At 39.6% G+C, this 17054-nt stretch overlaps 1 protein-coding gene across 3 annotated transcripts in view; it reads right to left on the reverse strand.

Annotated features, from left to right (window-relative positions):
- The window catches only part of LOC148056077 (uncharacterized), a 174375-nt gene that overhangs the window by 104751 nt on the left and 52570 nt on the right, over nt 1–17054 (reverse strand). For all 3 annotated transcript variants that reach the window (XR_015704042.1, XR_015704040.1, XR_015704041.1), the window contains exons 4-6: nt 7267–7402; nt 3360–3449; nt 2719–2823 (exon numbers count right to left, since the gene is read on the reverse strand). The gene's annotated coding sequence lies outside the window, so the exon portion shown is untranslated. The remainder of the gene's footprint in view (nt 1–2718; nt 2824–3359; nt 3450–7266; nt 7403–17054) is intronic.

The following is a 17054-nucleotide window of genomic DNA, read 5'->3' on the forward strand; positions in this document are numbered from 1 at the left end:
AACAAGTTTATTTTTGGTCTTGAACTGTTTGCAGGTCACTAGAACATTTGGTTCTTAATTACTGGGCCAAATTCACCCCTTGTGTAATTCCACAGATGTGTAGGGAAAATGAACGCTGCCGACTTTTCAAAAGTCTTTATAAGTACTTTAAAAATATTTCTTCAAAAATACTTTAAATATGCTGTCTTGGAGGGACCACTTGAAGTAGGATATATTTAGGAGCTGAAGGATGCTGGACCAGCACTGACAAATTTGGACATTTTTCTGTCACTTCCAATCTTAATTCATTGTAAGGGAAGAGCGAGGGAGGAAAAGGATTAGGATTGTATTTATGAGCCACTGTTATTTTATGTCAATTGATATTCTCCATGGCTGCTGCTCATGACTCAGATTTCTTTACTATTTAGATTCTTTATTCCTTAAAAGTACTGAATAAGTGAATCATTGCCAAGAGCTTTTACAATTTAAGACATGCTTGTGGCAGAATTGCCAGAATGAACATGATTATTTCCCTCTGAGCTCTAGTATGTGTTATCAGTATTGGAATAGTTAAAGAAAGGATAAAGGAAAACAACATGTCCTTCTCTGAATTTGATACACTGCAATATGCCCTGCATGCCTGCTACATATACATACCAGTATACAAACCAACTTTAAAACATCTAGAAGTAACCCCCAAGCCTAGATGCACAGAAATCTTTACATCCATTAAATAATAACTGTACCCTGACTGAAAGTAACTATCAGATTCTCTCCCTCAGTATGGCTCTGCTCATCACATAATGTTACAACCCACATCAGGATGAATAAGCCCTGGGACAGGAACGCTCTGGGGTTTCAGATATCAGAGATATTTAAAAACTGTCAGGAATGGTTTGGGTAGAGCTGATCCTTCCTCAGGGTGGGATATAGGCCTAGATGATATCTTGAGCTCCTTTTTAGATATATTTTCCACAATTGTCTACAATTCCATGAATACCTGCCTCAATACTGCTACGCCAGTGACGCTCCACATCAGCATGTACAGCAGGCTCTAGCTGCTATCATCAGAGCTCAAATGAGAGCCATCCAAAGCTGCTCCACAGCTGCCCTAGTGTTGTGGCTTGGTAGAGGTCACCCCAGCGCTCCTTTCCAATTTCACATAGAGAGCTTGTTTACATTCCTCCTTTGCAGAGGAAGGGAAAGATGTATCTTCTAGAAGCTGCCGCTGTCCTCCTTCATTCAGAACTATCACATAACTCATTTCTGCCCAGACGCTGGCTCCAGAGTTGGTTTTCCACCTTTAGTTTACCTCATGGTTCCCAAACTTTCATCTTCATATTTTCCTCCATTTGGGAAAAAAAAAATTGCAAAGAATATTTCTGTGCAGGAAGCAAACTACTGTTAAACATTCGTGACTGAGGTCACTACTATCTTCTTGTCTGACCTCTCCCTTATTTTGCAAACTTGTTTCTTGCAGCTGAGCTAGAACTTTTCTTCTGAATTAAAAAAAAAAAAAAAAAAAAGTCCTCTGTCACACTTTCTGGAAATGAATCTTCCTGTAAATGGCATTCTTTTTCCTCCCTTGAAATGGCTGCTGCATTATCACAGTGTAGGACAGGGATGGGATGGGTTCAAAAATACTTTAAAAAATGCATCAATGCCATCTATTTCCTACCTAGAAGCTCCTACAAAGCAGCAGTTGGATTTAATCAGGTTTCTAGCAGACATGCACTTGACCACAAAAAATCAGGTCCAGACAGCACTCAGCAAAGGAGCCAAGATCTCAGCAAGCATAAAAGCTGAACTCACTTTTGTGACTGCAGGCATGCTAGTGCCTAAAGACTGGCCACTGGAATGTGACAGCACAGGGATGTTTACCCTGGTGCAGTCTATACTTTGCCCACCTGCGGAGCTCAGCTTCAGCACCAAAAGGGCTGAAACTGGGGCTTCACACAAGTTTTAGTACCCTACTAGAGAAACTGTACACCCAGCACATTTCACCCCTGGATGGACAGCACACTTCTATCTTTATCAGTGGTTAAACTGAATGAGGAGCAACTGTTGTATCCCATGTGATGTTAGGTGTTGCCAGACCTTGTCACTGAAGTACACATAAAGGATCTGTTGCTCTTTATTAATAGATACAATGCAGAGCTAATTCAGTCAAAGCTAGGACTTAATTGGGAGTTAAAATAAAGAGATGAAATTGCAAGTATAACTGCAAACCTAGTAGGAAACTCAGAATCAGAATCTTCATACTAGTGATTAATCTCTGGAATCATGTTGAAATGCAGGTGATCTAAGAAAATAGTGCTGTGAGCTTTTGGCGAGAATCAGAACTATTGATTTTGCTGGTGTGCAGAAAATATAAAAATAACAATGGCTTAACTCAAGGTGTTTTTTCCCTTTGTTGCAGGAAACTTTTGCAGGTGGGGGAATGGGTGGAAAATGAGAGTTGCTACCTGCTATTAAGTCAGCCCATTTCACACTGACTTGAAATTCTGCTATTTGGTCAATGATAAGTGATCAATTCCACTTTTAACATTTTTTTTTTTAAATGTCTCTTGAAGGTAGTGTCTCTAAACTTTCATTTGCATTTTAATTAAACCTGATTACTAAAAATTAAAAAGCTATTTGCTATGATTATAATAATTTAAAAAAGAAAAAAAAAAAAAGATGTATCAAAACAACATCAAATTAAATACTTTTTGTAATGGTTTACCAGTGAATGAGTACCTGAGGCCACATTGCTCCCTGCTGCAGATGGGCTTCATTCCTTCAGTCCTGTGGAGTTCAGTGTGATTCTGTCCATGTATCATCCTAGCTGGTCTCAGGAAAACACTGTAAAATGCATTTTAGCATCTGATAAGTGGCATTTTACATTCTGACTTGTATATACTTCAATATTCTCATTTATATTGCATATTTGTTGTTTGTGGGTGATTAATCTGATTTATGAACTGATGTTAATGTACGTTATTTACTTGCATAAACTCAGATTTTGTGCTGCACTGCCTAACAGTAATTAGGTGTGGGAGCCCTCCTGGTTCTGCCTAAGAAACGACTAAGGAGTCTAAGGAGTCTAAGAACTTGGAGGAGAGGGAATTTCTACTGTAATCAATGCTGCATTAGCAGTGACCCTGCTAATGGCATTTTTAGCAGTAGGATATATGATGATGCCTGGATGTACCTTTGAATCAAAATAAGACCGTTAGCTTAAAGCTACAAATACTTATTTTTGGAAGAAAATGATCACCATTTAGAAGTACGAGCTGACATGTTCCTCATATTACATTTCCCCCATATGTTTTTACAAACACTTTTGTGATAATTTCTCCCCTTTTTTTCAGTTTTTCAATGTTAGGATTAAATCTTACCAAGAATTTTACTGAGCTGTTTCTGATTTCTCAACCAGTCCTTTATGGTGTAATTCCCCCTTTATATAAAATCTTCAGTGTTTCCAGCTCCTACAAAAATAGACAGGAATTTTGAGGGCTATACTGTAAATATGCAAGTCAAATTCCCTTCAGCACAAGCCTGTGTAACTTGGATACTGCAGTTCCACCCCAGTGAACACCTCATTTGCAGCCCATGCCATGACTTTAGATGAATTTTTTAAGAGCAAAATGACAAATAATTGCAGGTAATGCTATGCAACTTACCATCAAATCAATACAGCAGAATGAAGAAGGAATGTTAAAAGCAAGAGTGTTTCCCTGTTCATGCTGGGATCTAGCACATATCAGATAACGTGTATTTGTTTAAAGAATGAAAAATATTTGACTGGATTATAAGATATTTGCCTTCTGTCTTAAAGATGTTGTACAGAAAGACTGAAAAAGCAGCTATAGCTCCATCAGGAGGCATTATATTTTCATGTTGTATCCCTGTTCTCTCAGGGCTTTCATATTTGGCTATTCAATTAGAAAAGACTTGACCACAATCTCATATAATTATAAATACCAGCACAATGCAGATAACAGTAAGAAAAAGGACAGCTAGTAAAATACAGAAAACCATGATGAGAATCATACAGCTGTTAGAAAGGAAAGGGCAAATCCCAGCTAGTGTAGAAATGAATGTGTTCAGTTTCTCTCAGGATTTGCTTGAATTATCTTCACAATGGCTAAGCCTCCATCTGGTTTTCAGTGACTTTTGAACCTAGAGCACCCAGATATTATAGTCAAAATATTTATTACTGAAGACACTAATTCCACTGCCAGCTAGAGCAGAACCTAATCTTTTTGTCAGCCAACAGCAGAGAGTAATGTCCTACACCCAAAAAACCTGTGCCACTGGAAAGGTCAGGACTGGTTGTGAATACGTCCTGAAAGAGGACTGATAAAGGATACCAAAAGTACTGTGCTAATGCAGGAAACCCACTTTCATGGGGTTAGCACGATACTGCAGCTCTGCTCCAGAGACAGTTTTATTACAGTGGGGAGCAGAGCTACAATACTTCTACATCCAAACATCTAATCTGTTGAACTCAGTGATAAAATTAGGATTAATTAAATTGTATTTGGAAATCTCAGTTTTTGTGGTTAGAAGGTGTTGGAGAAAAACAAATGATTTATTTTTAAGTCATACTATTATGCCTTTCAGTTATAGCACATATGCTGCATAAGAACAGAGTGCAGAGAGATTTCAGCAACACTCAGCTGCCATAGCATATGCTAGTGAGTATCTGCTTTATTCTATTTCTTTTTTCAAATTTGTCTTGCAGCTTTGAGTCAACTTCATGAGTATGAGTCTGATCTCATTGACAGTTTTATAGTCAGGAACAGCATCATAAAAGCCAGCAAAAGTACATCCGTGTAAAATTAGGATTTTTTAGATCCAGCATCAGATCTGCTATTTGTTGCATTCAAGTGTGAACATTCAGAAGGGAAAAAGGCATACTGACCAGTCAGAAACTTCTTATTTGAAGGTAAAGGTTGTTTAAAAAAAAAAGTCAATTATAAAAATATTATAAAATACCCACTGTCAACTTTTATTCCACTTTGCACAGTAGGTCAAAGTGCAGAGGGGGAAAATATTCCAGTCATCTCATCCCAGGTTAAGTGTTTCTTGCCCAAGGATTTTAAGACCAAAGAAAAGAACCCTCTGTCCTTCAACACTTCATGAGATTGTACTGGAGGCAGAGGACAGGTCTCTAAAGACAACCTTTACATCAAGAGACTGAGGTTTGTATGCCACCATCTACAGGAGATGCAGTTCTGTCATGCTGACGTATGCCATTAAGAAAGCAGTGGTCCTCTGAGTCATTTTTATGAGAAGGAAGGTTGAGGCAGATTGCCTCAAAAGAGATACAACCGTGAGATGAAATGGACATGATCTTAATGCAGACTGGGGATACACGTTTACCCTTGTTTTCAGAAGCAAGAATGATTAATGGAGTACAAGCGTAGGAGACATGAGTGAACTTTAACAAACTCTGTAGCATGCTGAAAGATATGATTTGTGAGCTGTATTTTCTCTGTGGGCCTTTCCCATCTATGCATCGTAAATATGCACGCTGGCTACAAAATGAGACAGAGAATTCTGTCCTGGCCTTAAAATCTCTGATCCTCCTCCCTCTTCGTCTTGCCTGTCTGTGCATGTCTCGCCCTCTTCTTTGGATAATTTATAGCTGTATCCTCTTTATAAGCTAAGCTTGAGGATGGAACATAAGAACTAATAGTTGGACAATGTGAATGCCAATGAACTGCAGAACCCAGCTGCCATTCAAATGTTTCTTATTCTCTCCAGGTGTAATCTAGGTAGGGCAGATGGCAATTTTACCATCTACCCTCAGAAAGGAGCAGTTCGCAGCTGCCCTAAGGGGCAGATCGGAGGTTAAGCAACCCCTCAACCTCTTGTTCCCTGATTTTGTATCTCTTTTTCTGTAGCGAAGCTGACCTCTCCTTCTGCGGGCAGCTACTTGAGCAGGCTGCAGCAAGGATTGGGAAGCAAGGCCCAGAACACATCCATCTTTCCTTCTTGCCTATCTGCAGCAGTTTAGCAGTCTCTGTTCTCTACTCAGGAGCTGTAACCACTGAACAAGGCACGACAGAAGCATGGAGCGTGCCTGCACTCTCCTCAAGGTCCCTAAATAATTGCCTGGGACAATCATGTTTACAACAGTATTTCCTGCTTACAGGTTTGTAAATCTAGTTGCCTTTTTAAGCTCCCCTTTTTATCCCTGTTGGTTTTTGGCTGTAGGCAGTGTTTGCTGTGAAGATCAGCCCCTGGACCCTGTGGGCATTTTTCATCCAGAGACCATTTTTGCAGAACAGCAGCTGGAGTGTAAAAAAATAGTCTTAACTCCAAAGAGGTGCTGAGAACCAGGCTTCTGGTAAATGTTCATCTCAAGAGAAAGCTAATTGTTCTACCAGCAATGTAGAAACAATTCTGGCAGCCTGTCCCTTCTTTCCTGGGTGAACCGTGAAGTACAGAGAACTGCTGACGCGTGGAAATGTTTGCAGTGCAGGTTAGCAAGAGCCGTGGCAGTCACACTGTAGTGCCTGGAACCAAGGTCCCTCAGCCCCTCTCACATCCTAATTAAGATCAGGGAATACTGCTTTTCAAATAAGGGGATTGATGTGGTTTTGTTACAAGAAACTGCCCTTCACTGACTCGATTGCTGTAAGACTGTTCTTGAAAATATGCTTAAATATATCCAAAAGGAGTCTATTCCTATTTGTTCATTCTAACCTAAGTCAGCACAGAGCCTCACTGACTTCCAGTTGCAAATTTAGAGCCTATAGTGATTTAAAAACCAAATCAAACAAATACTGATCTATTACTGTCTAGCAGAGCTGGAGTGAAGAAATTTCTAAATTAAAAAAGTCTCTTAAGTCATCAAGTGAAAACTGAAATTACACCATGAAGCCTTTTTTCCCAGGAAGAAATAATCAGGAAAATAATATCTTCCTTCAAATACAATTGTCATTTTTAATCCATCTAAGCAAGAGCATACAATCTATTCTGATGGAAAGCCTCTTTGTCAACAGATTGTAAACTAGTTTAAAAAAAAAAAAAAGAAAAGAATCCTTTGATTTTAAACTGTAGATAAAAGTTAAACCCACAAAGCAGCTGAGAGGAAGCAGAACAATCAATCATTCCCCTGCTTCCAAATGCAGCTAATTGCCTCCAGCACCATCTTAGCACTATGGAACAAATCAGAAATCAAAAGCTATTTAATGTCAACACAACTAAACTATAGCAGTGGTTTTCACCAAATTATTAGAAAGCAATTTTCTTTAATTCAGCAATGGAACTTGCATCAAGTTTCAGCCTTACCTAAGCTTTGGCAATGCACCAGGAGAGTAAATGCCAACTTTGGTTCCGCTGAGAATATTTTTCTTCTTGGGTTTCAGAGATAGCTCTGTTTCCTGCATCCACAGACACCTGGTTTACCCTCAAGGGCACCTGGCACCTAAATAAAGAAATTCTATTATAACTATGCTTTCTTTCCCTTCACATTATCTAAGTATTCCAGTAACAATGTATGGGCAGGCCAAATGTTTGAGTTACAGCACAATGAAGTTTTAAATCATGCTCCTGCTGTTTTCCTCCCTTCCATTCAGAGCTAGTTCTACAATTGGCACTAATGATATGGTCAGGGAATAGAAACACGAAAGTTAGCATATCTTATGTCACCTCCCTCAGATCAGATGTAGTAAGTGGCATTGTATGCCCTTGGCGCAGTGCAGTGGTAAGAATAAAATCCACTTACATGCGCTTCCAAAGTCACAGAATATTTTGGCCACCGGAAAAATCCCTACCCATTACTTGCATACAGTATGCTGTATATTGTAGGTTAGCTGAGATTTTTCTCATGAAATTTTTTACCACAGGGAAACATTATTAGCCCAATCAACTTTTCCCAAGGAAGGGAGCAAAATAAAAAGAACTACGGTGCATAAGGATTCATGTCTTATTTTCCACGAGGCTGGAATTTTCCTACTCTATTTGGTCTTGAAGTACATGAGAGTTCTGAACGCTAAGGAAATGTAAAGGTCTTCAGCTCTTCCTTATGAAAAGGGTATACATTTTTTTTGAAAACACAAATGTTTTTGAATCATAGAAAAATCAGTTTCGGCCCGTTTCTATCAGATCCACACTTAAGAGCTCTAGATTTCTTCCAGTAGAGGGCTGTGAGATGCATACAGCACTTCTTAGGCAGTTCATTACAATGTTTTCGTAACCAACTGTGACTTTCACCCCAGGGACATATATACTGTACTATGAAATGGAATGAGAATATATGTTTAGCCAGGAATTTTCATTGTACGTAATAGTCCAATGGCGATTTTATTTCTCCGATTTTAGTGCTTTCCTTTCAGAAGTGTACATTGTGCGGGCACCTGCAGCTGTGTTTAAAGCAGTCAGGTTTCACACAGGCAGTCTTTGTTCTCAGTTTTGTTTTAAGTATAAAAGTGGGTTCTGGGTTGGTAAAATACATCCATAATATCAAAAGATGGCAATTATTTAAAAGCAGCAGTTTCCAAATAACATTTTTACAGCATAGAATTAACTCTTTAGCTATTTCTGACATTAGATCATGTTTTGGAGACACTGCCGTGATTGTCTTTTGAACGAGGAATGATTCCACCTCATTGAGTCCAAAGCCTGGTGTAGGACAGCCTGTCCGTGAGGCAGAGGGCAGGAGTTACAATATGCTCTCCTGTGGTTCCCAGTGCACTGCATTCTACTACCAGCATGATGTTCTTCATATCTGCACTGTACCAGAGTACACCATTTCATTAAAGGGATACTAAAGATACTCTTGTACCTTTCTCCTCTTCAAAACACATCTAAATTTCATCAAAAGCCAGAGAACAAGCAAAATCTCCTCCAATAGCAGTGAAATATGTGTCAGAAAAGAAAACAGACATTAGTTTCAAGTTTTGGTGAACTGATTAAACAACAGAGAAAAATGGGGTCATGCCCAACAAAATCTTAAAAATTCAACTGAAAGTCCTCATTACATTAAACACTTCGGTTGGTGGAGTATGCCTCCTAATCCTTCGCTCCTGGAATACCTTAAATGTCATTCCCCCTTCCCAGCCAGCTCACTTTTCCTCCATTCCCATGCTCACACCCTCTCTTTGTCTCTTGCATTTCTCTGTGCTCATCAGCACCACACTGTGACCCCCAACAGGTGAACTAAGGCTGTTCCCCTCTGTGCCAAGGGAAATGCAGGTGAAAAGGGTAATGATTGCCATGGACTACGTTGGTCATGGTCCAGGCCTTGGTTTAGAGAGCACTTTTGAGATGTATGATGCTCTATGCACGTGAACACAGTATAGAACAGTAAGCCTCCAAGGGTAAAATAAGGATACAGCTGTGAAAAGGATAGGTGCATCCACACTTGACAAGAAATGGCAAAACTATTATTGCAGAGTTTTCCACTGCAGAAGCCATAGGCCTTAGGGCAGCTCAGCTCAGGTGACATCAGGGAGCCACTGGAGCCCTGCCAGTGTGGGGTGGTTGAGAACTGCCCAGACAGTGCCCCGGGCAGGCTGCGAACCTGCGCACTTAGAGATTGCTTTCCAGGGTACGCAGAAGCCCAGGTTTGAGGGGACATCGAGGGCCACAGTAGAGCAACAGCAACAACTCCAGAGAAGCCAGTCTTATGGCACAGTCTAAGACAGGCGGCATGAACAGCTCTCTGAAAGTGGATCTCTTTCTCTTTGGGCTTTATTTGAAGCCCCTATGAAATGTTGAGGATAGGGCCTACCCTCTGGAAGGTCAAAGATGGGCAAAATATACGTCACAGGCTTCCTTCAACAATTTTAGCCACATAGGTGCCCTGAGTAATATTCCTTAAGATAATTAATTAAGATGAATAATTAATTATTATCTTTTCAGGATAAAGATCTTGCACAGATTTTTCTAGGGGACAAAAAATGCAGAAATTTTTTTTTGTCTTTTGTGTGTGTGTGTGTGCACGCCACACTAGGTTTTGCAGAATTTGGCAGCTTGAGAAGGCTCATATGATTGCAGTGATTTCTTTCAGTTTTGCACTTCAATTTCCATCCTTTTTGCTAAAAAAGGAAGTCTCTTCTGTCATTAAACTTCGCACATTTTTCCAAAAATGTGATGTCTCTTTAGCACTCCTCTTTTGTTGTCATATTACAAGTCTAACTGACATTTCTGTCAGGCCTGGGGGGCATGGCCAGCATACAACATTCTTAGTCTTAGCACATACTTACCAATAGTGTCAGCAAAGGATGTTCACATGGATTGCAGACAAGCTATTAAAAACTGAAGTTAACAGAAAAAAAACACTTAAAACTTGCTTCAGCATCCTCGGACATCAACAAGCATCTTCTGATTGGATTCAGCAAACTTCAGGTCAAGCCTATAAAGCATCCTCCAAAGGATGCTTACTGTCTCTAGCCCTTAACCAATATATTAGCATGTGAGAGAAAACTTCATTTTCTTGAACAGGTTATTCAGCTGCTGCCATATCTTTTTACTTTACCAACTATCATGTACTTCAGTGCCTGGAGACTGCCACATCATTGTCCTTCTCTGAGTAACTCATTCATTCAACAGGAGAATCAAACTAGTATCCCTGACTGTATTTCAGCTCCCTCCTTCCCCTCACACTGATTTTGTACTTTATCCCATAGCATTAAAAGAAGCGCTATCACTCATCTGTCCTACTAATGCAACAAATGAAAAGTGCATCTCAGAGGAAACAAACACCTTCAGCAGTTTAAAATGCCATTCATATTTATGTTGCAAGAAAAGATGAACTACATTCATTTGCGATGACGAGCTAATGTAAGGTAGGTCAAACATCTTGGGCTCAGAGCAAGTGCTGTTTTCACACTACTTTATAGTATACGTTACTGGTGAGCTCTGAGAATCCATGAAATATGAATGCATTTGTCTTGCAGAGGATAATCAAGTAGCTAAATTAAGGTTCACTTCACCTCCAGCACCTTCATGTGTTTGTGAGAATTCCCTTGACACACATCCCAAAGTGCTGAGTTACATATACTCATAAACATATGATTATTTATAGAATAAAGGTAAGCTCCTATTCTGGACAGGGTGTTTTTCAACACAGGGACTGTCCTCTGGTGTTTGTATGTCATTTACTTTAGCTGCATCATGAATGTAATGTTGACAGCAGACACTGCTGCTAAAACAGTAAGTCAAATTATCATGGTGATAACCTTGCCGCATGCAAAGCTCCAGCTGCTTTTTAGGGCTTTACTTGAAGACTGTTTGAGTCAGTGGGAAAACTGCCATTGTCTTCAGTGGGCTTCTGGATCAGAGCGCTCCAGAGAGATCATTTACTGAAAGAAAACCTAGCAGATTTAAGCACCAACATCCCTCTGGAACTGAACTTAATAATTACTTTGAAAGGCCTGTACTTCCATTTCATCATGGATTTAGTGAGAGATTCTATGTTGCTTCCTTTCTACTGCAAATATTTAAACACGTGCACTATTTTATTATTACTCTCTCTTTTTTTTTTTTTTTTTTTTTTTAAATTTCCCTGCTCAGGCTATATGCCCCAAAGGGATCAAAATAGAACAGGGATAAATGATAGCTTATTAAAAGAGGAAGGGGAAATATTCTTCTGATTACTTCTTTACTTCTCTGTCCACTGTCATACCTTGCTTTCACGGCTTTTAATGATCAATTTTATCATGAACTGTAAGGCACTCATATGACATTGTTGACCTAATTTTTGGTCAACAATACTTTGCTGTATAGGCTCCCGGTCTCATAAGATAACAACCTATTTCAGTCGATATGGGCTGGAAGTATAATAGGTTGAACACCAGCCAGCCTAAATGGAAAGTCTGTCAGCAGACAAAGCGCCGTACTGAAGACTGAATGGACTAGAAGGAACAGAGTGAAGTGAAGCGTAATTAAATACCCAGGAGCTATTTTTGAATCTATTGAAATAGAAGACAATTGAATGGAAAAGAGCCAGGAGAGATTCAGTTACGTTAGAGATGGACAAGAGACGCTGCCTATCAGGGTTTGGACCCAATCATCATGTGTTTGAATTTTGTAAAAGGACAAGACCTTGCAGCCCTATAGTTTGGTATAACCAAAGAAGAAACAGAGCTAGCAAAGATGACGGCAGCTGCAAATGGACTACACAGCCATGAGACCTTCAGAAAGAAGAAGAGGGAATAAAGAAATAAGCATGAGTTCCTAGGGGGGAAAAAAAAAATCACAACATGGAGAAATCACAATATGGATCTGCTTTCTGCAGGTCTTTGGTAACTATAGTAATATTTGGGTCTTTAATGCCCTGGTACTGAGAAAGGAGCTGCGATCTCTACCTGGGAAACACTAAAACAGCATAATGACTGTTACCGGCCTGTGCGACATTGATCTGTGGCTTTTGCTGAGAGTACCGATGGTTTCAGATGTCAGCAGCAGTGCATTAATCCAATTGTGACAGACAAAGTGAGGTTGCTACGCACAGAAACTGGCTGCCTGGTCTGAGAATTTTGATGTGAACTTGCTGTTCCTTCATCAGTACACAGCTGTACCCATATTACTGAATAAATGCTCGTTCAGTGCTAGTCATCGCTGAGCTACACCCAACAGCTTGAAACCAAACTGGCTGTACGTGTTCTTGTGCTTTGCCTTAATCTTTGAGAAGATACAACATGACTGCAAGAAGTTCTTTTGGTCCCAATCCAGTCCAGCAGGCAGCTTCTAAGCTGTAACATATTATCCCCAAGCAAAGCGAGAGTCACACTACATAGAACAGGCAACTGCAAATTAGAAAGTGTAAACTGTGCTCAGGAAGAGGGATACTGAAGCCAGCATCACTCCTTTTCCGTACAGTCCCATGCAGTATAAACGACTGTAAAGGAGAACTGTCCAGCACAGATTTCTAAGGATATGTGATTGAAGTTCCTCCTAAGCTGGTTGTTCAGGTTGGGATCCAGCTTAAACCAATATTAGCCATCTCCATAGCCAAGAGAGAGAGGAGAAGGTATTTCCAAAAGATTAATTATCCCTGTGTCTTAGAAACCTGCTATTGGCTCTTGAAGGAAGCTGGGTGATGTGCTTAGACAGTATTTTTAGCTGGCTGAAGCTTAAGTTAAAGAAGTTAACATCACAAATTTTCTGGCAATTTGGCACCAGAGTCTTTCCTTGGTTTATGCTCCTGTTCATGGAAGGACCTCCTTGGGGGTCACTGCAGACAGTGCACAATGAATGTCAAGCTAAGCAAGAGGACAAATTTTTGCCAAGAACAAAAGCCACTGTATAGTGTCCAAATGAACTCTTAAAATTTGTTCCCTATTATTCAGTCTTTTTGTACTTTTTGAATTGAATTCTTTCCAATTTCCCATACATGATTTCATTATTACTGGTAACCTCTATGATTAAGACTTGTAAAAGCAAAGAATTAGAGACCAAAGGACTTAAACTCAATTTTCTGAAGTTCTTAGTCTGGGAGACTCATGGAACTAAACACAGAAATTTAGGAACGCACTGGTTAGTTATTCTTGTTCAAAGGATCTTCATCAATTAAACCTCTTATAGGTATTTGGGTGAACCATGAAGTTTGTAGAGTTCATTCCAGATCATAAAAATAGATAAAGGAAGAAAAACTATAAAATCTTCCTTCCTAGGGAGAATAAGTAAAAGTGGCAAGCACTTAAATTTTCTTTTTATAAACTATTTAGTAATATTTATTTAATGATTGCCCAATTCAGCTACTGTAACATTCTTTAATAACTCATAAAGCATATTTTATGCCAGCCATGAGATTTAATGGCATCACAGTGGGAGGAAAATCCATCTTGACATGGAGCTTCTGAAAGCAATGTGAAAAAATGAAGCTGAGGGTTTTGGAATGGAAAAATATTCTTTTTATTGAGGTAAATGCTTTCTATCAGCTTCTTCGTCTGTGTACTGTAGCCAGGCAGCTATTATATGCGATTTGAGTCTGTCAGTTGAAGAGCATTATGCATATTAGAGTGGGTAAAAGTAGTTGTGAGCAAGTTAAATTTAGACCTTATTACCTGCATTATGTTAATGCCTCTAGGTGCTAACAGATTGAAACCCGTTGTGATAGACACTGTACAAGCACATAGCAAGACAGAAGTCATTCAGGGCATGGACTGAATCAAAACAGACAAGACAGAAAAAGGGTAGGAGGTTTGGGGATGAAAGCAGAGAAAAATAAAGGAACTGGCAGAGCCAAGGGAAAAAACGGCTTATGATTTTTCTGGGAAAAAAATATATTTCATCTATAAGTGAACATTTGTCAAAGCCATAAAATGTTTTCATGAGCTATATTCTTCCCTAGGCATGTGAAAGAGAGACACACCAGTTAGCATAGGCCCAGGTTCAAATCTGGTCTTCAAGGATCAAACGCCTTGGATCTCTGGTCTCCTAAAGAGTAACCTAATGACCAAGCTACTGTAGTTCCTTCTCCCACAAGATGTTTCCATGAAGACAAAATAGTGAGGCTTTTCGGAACTTCACAGGGGTTTTGGGGCATACAAAATAGATTTTCAAGACATCTCCCACCAGGAACATCAACCTGCACCCCCAGAGGTGCCCCCTCAAGCCCAGTCCCGTGCTCTCCCCAATGGACTATGCAGTCTTACGCTTTAGAAGCCCTGTTTTTCTTTTTCTGTTGTTGTTTTGATTTTTCCTAACCATAAGAACCACTGCTTCCTTTGGAGCTTAGCTTTCTGTTCTGACCTTATTAAGCAAATAGCAGCAAGTTTGTAAACTTTTCTAACTATGCGCACAGGGCCTCTCTTTTTGTTAGGTTTAGAACCACTGGTAAAATAGCTCACTGACAGCTCCAATCTGAGTTTAACTCAATATGCGTGGTACAACATGCAGTAGAGTTTAACACAGAAGCTCAAAACAAACCAAAATTACTTGGTAGATTACCCAGATCTACTAATAACAATCACTGAGCTCTAAAGTGGCATGATCATAACTTGAAGCTGTGACAAAGGAGGCAGGGAAGAGAAAACTGATACTGGTCTACTGATTGTGGTCAAACACTGTTTTATACACTGCTCAATACTTGCACAGAATGATTTAATACAAGGAGACACAGAACATGTATGTATGTAGATATCAGATTAGTAGCTGACAAGCTCCATCATATCGTGGCTTTATTTCTCTGGCTGTTGCACAATTTCTGTTTTAATGTCCTGAAAGATGACTATTGTACGGTGACAGACGACAGAGAGAGTTCCCATGTTTGAGGATTTGGAATGGCTGTCATCACACAACGGTTTGAGGCTCCTCTCTAGCCTTGCATTGCAAGGATGGTAAAAAACAGTCCCCCAGGAACAGCCTAATTCCTCACTGCAGTGGCAAACAAAGTGCTGTCATTTTGGTGTGGTTTGTTTTGAAGCTTATACAACAGCTGATGGCATGCCTGAAGGAAGGCAAATATCTCTGAACTGGCTATGTTTCCCCAGAACTCCTTACATTTCAGCAGAAGAAAAATTGAACCCTCTTTCCCCGTCCCCTTTCCAATTGTATCTGTGTTCCCTGGACACCCGTGAGGCTGTCTGATGTCACCACAGGGTAAGTTGTAAAAACAGACGCATCAGAACCATTTTCCTCTGGCAAGTTCATTTTAACAGTCTTCAACTTTACCAAGCTTAATAATGGCAACAGGAAAGCCTAATGAATACACCACCAGGATGTCTTAGATCTATCAATGGGAATTTACTTTCTGCAGTATTGGAGTATAAGGATGGATGGAAAAGTGATATGTAACATTTAAGTATTAACACTTCAGCTTTGGTATTTTGCCACATTTCTCCACCTTGTCTGACTTCATTGAAAACTACTGATAGACAAGCCAGCTTGACTTGATTTACAGCAACTGACTTTGTCCCTTCCTCTGTCTGACAAAACTGCATCTTGCTTGTCATGGTCACATTCTGCCTTCCTGCTAATATACAGAAATGTGTCATCAAGAAAAGCTAATTGCCATCTAGTCCCAAGAGCAGAATAAAGTATGAAATTGTGAATGTTTTTAAAAAAAAATCTCCTTTTTTCTGTAGCTCTCAGGAAGGTGGAGGACTTTCTAGTTTTATGATGGAACAATCTGAACTTCCAGCTACCTTCATTCTGCTGAGGTTTGCTTTGCATATTCAATTGTCTCAAGCCCTGCAGAACCCAAACAGTCATTATGCAGCTCTAACTACACTTACTCATCAAACCGCCCGGCTTGTTTCTGGTCGCAACCTGGATGCCTGGGGACAGCAAGGGGAGACCTGAAGACAAGATGCAATTCCAGAACATTGCCAGTTCTGTGCAGGAAAACATTTTTCCATAATTAAATGCTGATAACAAAGAAAGAAGCCTTAACCTGGCCAGTACCTTTCCTTCCCTTCCAATTCACCTTCCTAACTAGTTCCTTAATTTTCCTAAATTTTTGAAGAACTGAATTACTGAAGTTAAAGGGGTCAAATATAGTGGTCAGATCAAGCCCATGAACACTGAAATCAAAACAATCCTATAAGCAAAGCATCTGAAACTGTCACCGTTTGGAGTTGGAATATGCGCCAGCAGCAAATGACTTACATAGCCAAGGTGAGTATCAAGAACATTGCTTTGCATTTTTCTATAGCATGTAATATGGTCCCTATTCACATAAAGGCCTCCAAGACTTTAATTTATTTAGCCTCACAACATATTACACTATGGAGAGTAAAGAAATATTTCTCCATTCATTAAGACAGAGAGGGACTGAGAGACCAGACCAACATACAATATATATAGCCACTTACTTCCCATTGAAATGGCATTAAGAGAGAATTAGAACAAGTAACATGCTTACGTAATTTATTTACCTATAGTGCTATTACCAATAAAACTCAGCAAAAACATACTAGGGAAAAAACAATATGAGCATCTTCTGCAATATGAGAGCTCAGCAAAGATACATCAGAGTATGTACCAAATACATTTGGCGTGCCCCTGACCCTTTGTGTTTCTTAGTGACTGACTAATATTTATGCAAACCACCACTTCAGTTAGAAACCTAGTGGGATTAATTGGATGGAAAAATACTTGCAATGCAGCAGATAAAGGAAAAAAAAAAT

Source organism: Nipponia nippon, unplaced genomic scaffold (genome assembly GCF_047370975.1).
Source record: "Nipponia nippon isolate SJK-2023a ecotype South Korea unplaced genomic scaffold, ASM4737097v1 scaffold_18, whole genome shotgun sequence".
Lineage (NCBI taxonomy): Eukaryota > Metazoa > Chordata > Aves > Pelecaniformes > Threskiornithidae > Nipponia > Nipponia nippon.